This window comes from Thalassophryne amazonica, chromosome 4 (genome assembly GCF_902500255.1).
Source record: "Thalassophryne amazonica chromosome 4, fThaAma1.1, whole genome shotgun sequence".
Classification (NCBI taxonomy): domain Eukaryota; kingdom Metazoa; phylum Chordata; class Actinopteri; order Batrachoidiformes; family Batrachoididae; genus Thalassophryne; species Thalassophryne amazonica.
The window spans coordinates 89,574,316-89,587,597 of record NC_047106.1 but is presented as its reverse complement, the minus strand read 5'-3'; the positions used below and the strand labels follow the sequence as shown (position 1 = coordinate 89,587,597).

Here is a 13,282-nt window from a genome sequence, read left to right as displayed (position 1 = left end):
AAACCAGGCACCATCCCTACAGTGAAGCACGTTGGTGGCAGCATCATGCTGTGGGGATGTTTTTTAGTGGCAGGAACTGGGAGACTAGTCAGGATTGAGGGGAAAGAGGAATGTAGCAATGTACAGAGACATCCTGGATGAAAACCTGCTCCAGAGTGCTCTTGACATCAGACTGGAGCGACAGTTCATCTCTCAGCTGGACAATGACTCTCTGCACACAGCCAAGATATTAAAGGAGTGACTTCAGGACAACTCTGTGAATGTCCTTGAGTGTCCCAGCCAGAGCCCAGACCTGAATCAGATTGAACATCTCTGGAGAGATCTGAAAATGTCTGTGCACCGACACTCCCCATCCAACCTGATGGAGCTTGAGATGTGCTGCAAAGAGGAATGGACCAAACTGTCCACAGATAGGTGTGCCAAGCTTGTGGTGTCATATTCAAGAAGACTTGAGGCTGTAATTGTTGAGGTGCATCAGCAAAGTACTGAGCAAAGGTGAATACGTATGTACATGTGACATATTAGTTTTTTATTTTTAATAAATTTGCAAAAATTTCAAAAATATATTTTTTCTTAAGAGGTCTCCCATCTAAGTGTTAACCAAGATCCACTTTGATTTCCTTCTGAGATCTAAAAGAATCAGGCCAACACATAGCAGACAATGTTTTTTTTTTGTCTCAGCAGCCTCTCGTTTTGTCAAATTTGGCCTAAATTGGCCTAAACAATTCCTCCTTATGAGCTATGGTGGATGAAGAAGAATTAAGTCCTGTATTGGCCTGGAGGACCCGGAGCATAACTGTCTTCTCCAAGGACACAGACAGGTAGCATGAGTGGGATCAAACACAGGTCCATGTCTAACAGCACAACTCCTTTTCTACTGAGCTACCTGCTCCACAGATCAGTGTAAAAAAAAAAGTGTAGAGAGCTGGATCAAGTATGGCGGCATTAATGAATTCTCCACATGAAAATGCTGTTTCACACATTTAATCATCACATGACACATATTTAAATTATGTGAACAATACACCAGTGAAAGCATGACTGCAGTAAGACGCTCACGAAGCAAAAACAAGCAGTAATCTCTGTATTATGCGGGGATGACAGGAACAACGGGATGATACAAACCCTCTCTAGAAAGCACTGTTTTCACCACCCTCTAATGTCACAAATCCAACCGGAATCCAGACGATGTCATCAGGTGCTGAGCGTCAGCATGACAATCCTGATGAGTCAGTCCTGGAAAACTCCTGTATTTGCTACCCAAAGAACTTTTTAAAGAGGAATATCAGTTTCTACGAGGTAAAGGTTTTTCACACTGAGCACCAATTTAAGTAAGACTCAATTCAGCATACTTTTTAAAATGCTTATTTAAAAAAAACACTGAAAGCTATATGGACAATCAACTTTGGATTTCAGACGTTACCCAGTTTTATTTGACAAGCATAAGAGTTTTATCAGAAAGAGCAAATCTCCATTAGTTTAACATAAGACTAAGTGAAGACTTCACGGTGCAGGTCTGCACTGTGACGTGTATCAAAAGCTTTTCATTCAACAAAGCAGCCATCAGTCGCTAAATAATTCAACAAAGTTTCTTTCATGTATTCAGGGCTTAGATTCTAATATTTGCATACTTTTATAATCATCTCCAGTTGAGACACAAATGTCCTCTCTTGATGACCTGGAGCACACGGTCTAAAGTGCATCGAACAAGCGCATTTGGGAGTGTGCTCAACAAACCTGCGTCATAGACATCTCTAATGTGATAGTGTGCCATGATATCATCAATACTGTGAGAAATCAAGCCAGCGAGAACCCCCACCAGGACAGAAACTTTTGAACATATGAAACCGATGAAAAATAAGTCAGATAAAAAAAAATAAATAAAATAAAAATATCCATTATTTTCCCAGTCTGCTTAGTCAAGCACCTATGAAATATTTTTCGTATGGATGTAATTTGCAACAAAATCACCTTCCCAAGAAGATATAACTTAAATAATATAGTAAAAAGCATAATTCTGTCATGTGAACCAGAGGACTTTCATGCTGCAGGCTCATTTAACCCTCAATGATTGCTAATTAAAAACATTCATGAAATAAATGTAATATATGCAGTGCATCCAGAAAGTATTCACAGTGCTTCACTTTTTCCACATGTTGTTATGCTACAGCCTTATTTCAAAATGGATGTTTTTTTTTTCCACTCAAAAAACTCACAATACCCCATAATGACAATGTGAAAAAAGTTTTTTTTTTTTTTTTTTTTTAGAGTTTTTCAAATGTATTAACAATTGAAAAAAAAAAAAAAACAGAAACCTACAAAGACACATATGGACGTATTCACAGCCTTTGCAATGAAGCTCAAAATTGAGCTCAGGTGGATGAAATTCATTTTTTCCCTCAAAATTCTATGCACAATACCCCATAATAATAATGCAAAAAAGTTTTAGATATTTACAAATTTATCAGTAATAATAATAATAATAATAATAATAATAAACAAAGTAATCACATATACATAAGTATTCACAGCCTTTGCCATGAAACTCAAAATTGAGGTCAGGCGCATCCTCTTTCCACTGATCATCCTTGAGATGTTTCTACAGCTTAATTGGAGTCCACCAGGGGTAAATTCAGTTGATTGGACATGATTTGGAAAGACACACACCTGACTGCATATAAGGTCCCACAGTTGACAGTGCATGTCAGAGCTCAAACCAAGCAGGAAGTCAAAGGAATTGTCTGTAGACCTCTGAGACAGGATTGTCTCAAGACACAAATCTGGTGGAAGGGTACAGAAACATTACTAATGCTTTGAAGGTCCCTCAAGTAGCCATTCAAGGAAGTGCAACATTTGACACTTCTGTCTTTGCTTCATTTTCCACCAACGTCGGTTGGGGCTGGTTTGTTACGTACACAATATGTGTGCTGGGTATAAAAATCACAAATGTATCAGTTGAAAATTTTGGATTTGCACCAGGTATAACATAGTGCCCGAAATGTTTCATTTATACACTGGCCACTATGGTGTTTTATAGGTCCCATCACACTTTTTATTTATTTATTTGTTTGTTTGTTTATATTTTGGAAAATGGCAATTAAAAAAATTATCATCAAGCATAAAAATAATGACCACATTGCACTTCATATTAATTTGCTTAATTTTCTATTTCTCTTGGAAAGCACGCAGGTTACTTGCAATGAAATGCGCTCAGCACATTTTGCTGACATATTGTCAGGTTCATTTATTAACAAGACGTGTCAAAGGTTTCTCAACATTTTATGACCACAAACCATGTTTGTCCACGCCACAATGGAGAGCATGAATTTGCCAAGTGGATCTGAGTGAGGCACATACACTCAACAAAAATATAAACGCAACAGTTTTGGTTTTGCTCCCATTTTGTATGAGATGAACTCAAAGATCTAAAACTTTTTCCACATACACAATATCACCATTTCCCTCAAATATTGTTCACAAACCAGTCTAAATCTGTGATAGTGAGCACTTCTCCTTTGCTGAGATAATCCATCCCACCTCACAGGTGTGCCATATCAAGATGCTGATTAGACACCATGATTAGTGCACAGGTGTGCCTTAGACTGCCCACAATAAAAGGCCACTCTGAAAGGTGCAGTTTTGTTTTATTGGGGGGGATACCAGTCAGTATCTTCGTGACCACCATTTGCCTCATGCAGTGTAACACATCTCCTTCGCATAGAGTTGATCAGGTTGTCAATTGTGGCCTGTGGAATGTTGGTCCACTCCTCTTCAATGGCTGTGCGAAGTTGCTGGATATTGGCAGGAACTGGTACACACTGTCGTATACGCCGGTCCAGAGCATCCAAAACATGCTCAATGGGTGACATGTCCGGTGAGTATGCCAGCCATGCAAGAACTGGGACATTTTCAGCTTCCAAGAATTGTGTACAGATCCTTGCAACATGGGGCCGTGCATTATCCTGCTGCAACATGAGGTGATGTTCTTGGATGTATGGCACAACAATGGGCCTCAGGATCTCGTCACAGTATCTCTGTGCATTCAAAATGCCATCAATAAAATGCACCTGTGTTCTTCGTCCTTAACAGACGGCTGCCCATACCATAACCCCACCGCCACCATGGGCCACTGGATCCACAACATTATTGACATCAGAAAACCGCTCACCCACACGACGCCACACACGCTGTCTGCCATCTGCCCTGGACAGTGTGAACCGGGATTCATCCGTGAAGAGAACACCTCTCCAACGTGCCAAACGCCAGCGAATGTGAGCATTTGCCCACTCAAGTCGGTTACGACGACGAACTGGAGTCAGGTCGAGACCCCGATGAGGACGACGAGCATGCAGATCAGCTTCCCTGAGACGGTTTCTGACAGTTTGTGCAGAAATTCTTTGATCATGCAAACCGATTGTTTCAGCAGCTGTCCGAGTGGCTGGTCTCAGACGATCTTGGAGGTGAACATGCTGGATGTGGAGGTCCTGGGCTGGTGTGGTTACACGTGGTCTGCGGTTGTGAGGCTGTTTGGATGTACTGCCAAATTCTCTGAAACGCCTTTGGAGACGGCTTATGGTAGAGAAATGAACATTCAATACACGAGCAACAGCTCTGGTTGACATTCCTGCTGTCAGCATGCCAATTGCACGCTCCCTCAAATCTTGCGACATCTGTGGCATTGTGCTGTGTGATAAAACTGCACCTTTCAGAGTGGCCTTTTACTGTGGGCAGTCTAAGGCACACCTGTGCACTAATCATGGTGTCTAATCAGCATCTTGATATGGCACACCTGTGAGGTGGGATGGATTATCTCAGCAAAGGAGAAGTGCTCACTATCACAGATTTAGACTGGTTTGTGAACAATATTTGAGGGAAATGGTGGTATTGTGTATGTGGAAAAAGTTTTAGATCTTTGAGTTCATCTCATACAAAATGGGAGCAAAACCAAAAGTGTTGCGTTTATATTTTTGTTGAGTGTACTTCAGTATTTTATATTAAGATACAATGCCCATGATAAAAACCTCTCAGGTTTTACACCAGCATCCTCACAAACTGCACTTCGTGAGGAGGTCTGTAGAAGAAACTCCTCCTCAGGCTGGTTTGGGTCTTGTAGATATTTGAAAATTCAACTGAGAATCAATTAATGACAATTCTACCTCAAATGCACCATCTGGAGTGCATCACGCGGGACCAAATTCTTCAGTTTCTACATGAATTGTGATTGTTATAACTGCAGCTTTCCTTTTGACCTCTTCAACCTCTAATCCTCATTCATGGACCTGCTGTCACAGCAAGATCAAACTTTCTCAAAACAGACAAAAAAAAAAAAAAAAAAGCAGCTGATTTAGTAAAGCATAACACTTTTCTAGATATCCTAAAATCATGTGACTGAAAAGTATATAAAACTGTAATAATCAGCTAAAGTTGAATTTACAGGGTCAACTTGCTGTCTCAAGTCTAAAGTTTGCATTTTAAAAACACTGACAGCTCTTCTGCAGTTGTTACAGATCTAGTTTTTTGTGGTCTACAGACAGTAGGTGATGTTTTACTCACTGCTGGGACTCATTGTGGCAGATCTGTGGCTCACACCGGCAGCAGGATGACCGCAGCACTCAGATCCTCGGTGGAAATGACTTTTCAAACCTCTCAGACAGAGAAGAGAGCGTGCTGCGTTCAGGCGCAGTAGGAAATCTAACAGTCATGAAGGATGGCGCAGGTGAAAGAGTGGTTGTGCTCTGTTTGTTACTTTTTTCTTGAAATAACTATGTTTATTCCAAGAAATTGTTTTTATCTTTTTATCTTTTTCATATATATATATATATATATATATATATATATATATATATATATATATATGAGGTATCTTATAGAACTAACCCGCAGTTTTATAAAAAAAAAAAACTATATGGATTTGAATGACATGCGATTCCACCAATCATGCTTGAACCCTCGTGCGCATGCGTGAGTTTTTTCACGCGTGTCGGTGACGTCATTTCCCTGTGGGCAGGCCTTGAGTGAGATGTGGTCCCGCCCTCTCGGCTGAATTCCTTTGTTTCACATGCTGCTCGAGACGGCGCGCGTTGCTTTATCAAACCTTTTTCTGGACCTGTGAGGAATATCCGAGTGGACACTATTCAAGAAATTCAGCTGGTTTTCGGTGAAAAGTTTAACGGCTGATGAGAGATTATGGGGTGTTTCTGTCGCTGTAAGGACTTCCCACGGAGCGGGACGTCATGCAGCGCTTCCAGGCGCCGTCGTTGGCCTGTTTTGACCTAAAAACATCTTAATTTAAGGCTTAATTCAGCCAGGACGTCGTGAGAGAACAGAGAAGACTCAGAAGAGACCGGCATGAGGACTTTATGCGGACATTCCACTGTTTAAGGACATTTTTTAATGAAAGACGTGCGCGCAAATTCGCCGAGTCGTTTCCGTGACGACTCGGTGAATCTGTGTGCGGCGCGACAGGAAAAACACCTCCGTGTTGAAAACCATTTGTAAAATTCAGGCGGCTTTTGATGGCTTTCAACAAGTGAGTAACTGAGAAATTGTTTAACAGCTTGGGCATGTTCCAACTTGCCCGTTAAGTTTTCCAATGGAGGTGTTTTTCCTGTTGCGACCCCCCGGTCGGGTCCGGCCCAACATGCGACTCTGCCCGCACGTTCTTTCATTACAAAATGTCCGTTAACAATGGAATGTCCGAATAAACTCCTCATGCCGACTTCTTCTGAAAGTTCTCTGTTCTCTGACGACTTCCTGGATCAACAGAGCCTGAAATGTGGAAGTTTTCAACTTGAAACGGCGAGACGCTGCCGCCTCGAAGCGCAGATCGCCGTCAGGCGCCGTGGGCCGTCCTTACGGTGACACTACCAGACCAAAATCTCTCATCAGCCGTTAAAATTTTTACCGAAAACCAGCTGAATTTATCGAATGGTGTCCACTCAGTTGTGCCTTACAGTTTTGAAAAAAATTTGATCAAACAAAGCAGCAGTCTCTGAGCCATTCCTAAACAATGAAAAAATCGACGAGAGGGTGGGCGACTCCTCACTCAAAGACTGCCCACGGGCGAATGACGTAACCGACAGGCGTGAAAAAACTCTTGCATGCCCACGAGGGTTCAAGCATGTCTGATGTAATCACACGTGATTCAAATCCATATGGTTTTTGAAAAAAATAATAAGGTCGGATACTTTTCTAATAGACCTCGTATATATATATATTGTCTATACAGGCATGGGCAGTGAAAGGTGTGCAGGCAGCCCAGTCTCATGCTTTTTTTCATGCTCCCGACACAAAAACGCACCCATTTTCTTGACACATTTTTATTATTATTACTATAATTATTATTATTATCCCCCTTCTGCTAACCCTAACCATAATTCCCCTCCATCACCGAGAAACTATGGACAGCTGCCGTTTGCCGTTTGGTATGCTTATGTATTTTGGAATGCAGCAAAAACAGAAAGGATAACACTAATATTTTTGGAAAAATTAAGGATATTAGGTGACAATAGTGAACAATGGACCTTGATATCACCATTAATTAGTCACTGGTAACCAAACAAGCTCTGAACAAAGGGAATATCTCAACCTTGCCTGTTGTAAAACACGACATCAACTACATACATGTGCCAAATAATGAATACAATTATTCACAAAGCTTTTGCATTTTAATTTCCTGCACTTTTAGTTAAAATCATAACAGAAACTTTGCATAAGATAGATAGATAGATAGATAGATAGATAGATAGATAGATAGATAGATAGATAGATAGATAGATAGATAGATAGATAGATAGATAGATAGATAGATAGATAGATAGATAGATAGATAGATAGATAGATAGATAGATAGATAGATAGATAGATAGATAGATAGATAGATAGATAGATAGATAGATAGATAGATAGATAGATAGATAGATAGATAGATAGATAGATACCAGCAGCTTACACATTACCACTAACTATATAGTCCCTTTGGCTACTCCCTTGTTTGCACTCGGGGTCACTGAATTGGCACACGTTTTACGCCGGATGCCCTTCCTGACGCAACTCCACATTACATGGAGAAATGTTGCAGGGGTGGGATTTGAACCCGGAGCCTTCTGGACTGAAACCAAGTGCATTAACCACTTGGCCACCACCCCTGCAATAAAAACCACTAACTAAAAAATAAAAATAAAATTTTGTGTGCGAATACAGCATCCAGTCTCACAGAATATGACAGAGGAGTAAATGTAGTGTAGTAATGCAGTAATGAAAAGGTAGTGCAGATGTAAACAGTACACAATGTAAACAGTGTAGGTTGTGCAAAGAAGTAAACAGTGTAAACATTATTGGTAGTGCAAAGAAAAAAGCAATAAAAGGTCTAATCAGATGTATCACAGGATTATGTTTTTGCTGTGTTGGGAAGAGCTAAACAGTCTGATGGCCTGAGGGACAAAAGACTTCCTAAATCTGTCCGTGTGGCAGGACTGGGACAGCAGTCTGCCACTGAATGAGCTCCTCTGCCTGATGATGGCGCTGTGCAGAGGGTAATTTATTACCACCCTTAAAAAATGTCAACTACATATTTTATAAACATTACCCCATTTGGACCCCATGGAACCCCACAGGCAACACGCTAGTGATTTCATGTTGTGGACAACAATTTGAATGTTAGAGCGGAAATCAAAGACATCAAAAATGGCACTTTTGGTTTATTTTATTTCATCAAGGAAAATTTATGTCACAAAGAACTGGATTACTTCAGATTACATTGGATTTCTACATATGTATTACAACCAAGTCATGATTCAGCAGCACAAAATATACATTAATCTATTGGTTCGTAATACTGTGACTAAAAATGCCTCATTTTCGTCACGGCAGCAAGTTCATTCTTATTCATTCCATGATGGCTGCATGAAATTAAAAGTGAAGCGGGGGGTCGGGGTGGTCATGGTTAGGGTCGGGGGAAGGAGTAGGGTTAGGTTATGGCTAAGGTTAGGGTTGGGGGTAGGAGTAGGGTTAGTAATAGTGATTTAAACAAAACCCCGTCATGAAAATTGGACTCATTTCGTGACAGGAGCACAAAAAAAAAAAGTGAGACTGGGCTGCATATTACACAGAATCAAATCACATCAAATTCAATTGTTTCATGATTAAGGGGAGGTGATAGTCCTGAGGTGTTGGGCTTGAGACCAGAAGATCCTGGGTTCAAATCCCCGCCTGACTGGAAAATCACTAAGGGCCCTTGGGCAAGGTCTTTAATCCCCTATTGCTCCCGGTGTGTAGTGAGCGCCTTGTATGGCAGCACCCTGACATCGGGGTGAATGTGAGGCATAATTGTAAAGCGCTTTGAGCGTCTGATGCAGATGGAAAAGCGCTATATAAATGCAGTCCATTTACCATTTACCATTAAAAAAATATTGTTCCTGAATTGTATTGTAGCCCATGTATCTAGATATGTATCAGATAATACAGTGCATGATGAAAATTAGGAGCATGTGTGGTTGAAATTACATGTAGCCTGAAATAAAGTTATTTGACAGTTTCCTTCACTGCTGCTTACTTCTGGAAGTCAACACAATAATTTTAAGGAGAAAATCTTTGGTCTAGTAGAGAACAAGGTGCCCCTGGTCATCAGCCCAGACAAGCTTTTATATGAACCTACCCGTGGCCCATATGGTAATTTGAGTTGACTGGTTTGAAGTGTCAACACTGAGTGCTAAATCTTAGAAGCATTACAGTCCCCATATTTACCCAAAACAAAAAAACAAAACAAAACAAAAAAAAAACAAAACAAAAAAAAAGGTTGTACCACATAACCAAGTCATGGTTTTGGTACATTTCCTGCATCACTGTCAAAGTACTTCCTATTGCTCATTTTATCTCCTCCCGGGCCATTTCCGTCACTTTTTGTTTTTACATTGACAAAAGTAATGTTGTCACAACTCGGCCAGTTAGCAGAACTGCATTTCTACTGCTCAGAGTCATCAGCCAGTAAAACACGCTGGTATGATCACACACCACACAAAGACCCCACACAGTATTCATTAACTCTGCTTTCAACAAAGGTCTCTCACACACACACACACACACACACGCACACACACACACACACACACACACACACACACACACACTCACCTTGACACAGTCACATTGGGGATGGTCATTTTTTTGCACATTAACTCCAAATTGCTTCACATTCCTGTGAGAATGGGTGATGGTCTGTTTTATGCACAGACCTGCTGAGACACGAAAGGATTAAGATATTTATCACAGAGGACAAGCAGAGGACTTTCTGTCTGTCTGTGTGCTGCACAAAGATCTGATCTCTTATCACAATCTGCTGGATTTTGAAGGAGTAGCTGCTCCTTGAGGATTCTTGCACAATGATGAAGTTTATGTTCTCGCTGCTGTGCTGATACTCACAAACACAACTACATGCACACACAGTGATGCAAAGTATTATGTTACACACAGGCCTTTGCTGATCCATCTTTCTGCACTGTTATCTTTTTGGCCAACACCGGCGCCAGTAAAGACTAAGAGCAGTCATCCATGTTCCACCCTCACGAGTCAAACTTGTTTTTACGTATGTATCTGGGATCCAGGGTGTTTCCTACCATGAAGGACATTGCAGATTTATGATACCCGATTGTAAATGGACAGCAGTAGCTCTTCACTTGTCGATTTGAAACAGACACGCAAAGTGCTTTACAGGGATGCATCACATTCACCCATTCACACACACACACACACACGCACACACACACACACACACACACACACACACCAATGTCAGCATGCTGACCTTTTGTGGGGTGTGCCGCAGGGCTCGGTTCTGGGACCTATTTTATTTTTTTGTATATCATCCCTCTCGGCAAGTTGATCCAGCAGTTTTGTGACGTATCTTATCATCTCTATGCTGATGACCTGCAGCTGTACTGCTCCTTTAAAACAACTGAGACCCAGAAACTCAATATCTTTAACCAATTGTCTCACCAAAGTTAAGGAATGGCTCAGTGAAAACAGCTTGCAGCTGAACTCTGATAAGACTGAAACATTGATTGTTGCTCCGGAGGGTGCCATGCCTGCTATCAGGCTGCACCTTGGTGAACTGAATAGTTTAGTTAAAGGCAGCCTGCGCAATCTTGGCATTATCTTGGATGAAGGGATGTCTCTGGAACATCATACGAAACAGTTAGTTAGGAATTGTTTTTTCCAGATCTGGAATATCTCTAAACTTCGAAAAATGGTGTCTTTTGAACAGTTAGAGATGATTGTACATGTTTTTATATCTTCGCGACTGGATTACTGTAACAGCCTGTTCACGTGTCTTAATAAGAAAGAACTGGCTCATTTGCAGGTTGTGCAAAACTCCGCTGCACGGCTTCTGACCCGCACCCACAGGAGAGCCCATATTAGCCCAATACTCAAGTCCCTGCATTGGCTCCCTGTCTCGTTTAGGATAAATTATAAAATCCTGGTGCTTACATTTAGAGCTCTGCACGGGCAGGCTCCGGAATACATCAAGGACCTGATCCAACCGTATGTGTCCACCTGGGGCCTGAGGTCCTCCAACCTGAACCTGCTGATGGTTCCCCGTACCTGTTTTAAAACTCGAGGGGACAGATCTTTTAAAGCTGTGGTGCCGCGCTTTTGGAATGAGCTTTCCTGCTCCCTTCGCTCGATAGACTCTGTCGATGCTTTTAAAAAGCACCTTAAGACTCACCTTTTTAAAATTGCATTTTAGCTTGATCTTCTTTTAAATGTTTGTATGTGTTATTTTGTATTTATTGATTTTATCATGTGAAGCACTTTGTGACCCTGGTCTGTGAAAAGTGCTATATAAATAAAGTTTACTTACTTACTTACTTACATTCTCTTGGCAGTGACATACAGTACATTTATCTGGGTCCTCGGCCTGTGAGATTAAGAGGCACCTGGGAAAAGCTTATGGAGTCATGAGGTCGCTGGACAGAGGTGTTTGGCGATTCTGATATCTTTGCAGATGAACAAAGGTCCAACTCTTCAGGGTGCTGGTGCTGCCTGTTGCTGTATGGTTGTGAGACTTGGATGTTAACCAGTGACCTAAGATGATGACTGGATGTCTTTGGTACTAAGTGTCTTTGAAGGATCCTTGGGCATGACTTTGTATCAAACAAGCGATTACTGAGAGAGACTAAGATGAGGAGTATCACTTGCATTGTGAGGGAGTGTCAGCTGTGACATTTTGGCCATGCGGCACCTTTCCCTGTGTATGATCCAGCACAGAGGTCCTTGAGGACCCCAGTAGCTGAAGAAGGCCAAGGGGATGTCCACGTTTCACCTGGTTGCAGCAGATAGATGGTTATTTTAGAGATGTGGGCATGGACCGGTTATCTGCCTGAGTGGTTCGCCACCCAGGACCCGAGCCGGCTCTGTGGTGTTGTGGATGCAGTAAAGCGTAGCACCAGCACATGCTCTCAGACCTGACTTGACCTGTTGCTAAACTCTCTATACTATAGTATAGAGAGTTGGATCATTTTTTTTTTTTTTTTAGTTTAATTTTCATTTTTAATTTTATTGTTAATTTTATTTATTTATTTATTTATTTTTGCTGTATTTGACTTTCTTTCTTGAATAATTTTCTTAATCGAGAATGAATGTTTTTCTCCTCCCTGTGTTGTACGACTAGTTATTCAAACAAATACAAAGTACTTTTTCCTTCACTGTGATGTGGAGCCTCTCAAACAATGCAGCCTGTTTGCATGGCACAAAGCAGCATTTCACTTACCCTAAGTGTCATGATGAGGTGAATTAATACTTTCTGCTTTGAAACTTTTCAGTAAAATCCAGAAAGAGAAGCTTGTGGTGCTGATTCAGCAGTGGCAACTTTATTAGTGTTAACAGTGTGTTTTTCACTGACACAAAAAGAGAAGTGAAAGTTCTGAATATAGATCTTTATTTTGCTGTATTGTTGATTTAATAAGGTTTAATTTCAAAGATATTCAGGCCCAGAATCGAAACACAAATCTTTAAGTATAAAATTAAATACTTCTGAAGGGCAGCATGGGCCCGGTTTCATAAAGCAGTCTAATTTTGTTTAGTCTAATAAACTTACTAACTTGATTACTTTTTTTTTACATTAGAAGTTAAACAAAGTACTTAGTCAACTAAGGTTTTGAGTTACCTGACTAAAGTTTCTAGCCTGGCACAGAGGAGGCTAATCTTATTTTAATTGACAAAACTTCAGTGTCTTACCTCAAAAAATGGCGGCTATCATGTAGCAACACTTACTGTCCTGCTAACT

General features: G+C 40.9%; 1 protein-coding gene across 3 annotated transcripts in view; it reads right to left on the bottom strand.

The window, feature by feature from the left end:
- Positions 1-13,282, bottom strand: part of exoc3l2b (exocyst complex component 3-like 2b) — a 158,078-nt gene that overhangs the window by 122,983 nt on the left and 21,813 nt on the right. For 2 of the 3 annotated variants that reach the window (XM_034168237.1, XM_034168240.1), the window contains exon 1: positions 5,554-5,667. The exons of the other annotated variant lie outside the window; for it this stretch is intronic. The gene's annotated coding sequence lies outside the window, so the exon portion shown is untranslated. Of the gene's footprint in view, positions 1-5,553; positions 5,668-13,282 lie in introns of those variants that run through there. 3 annotated transcript variants of the gene reach the window in all.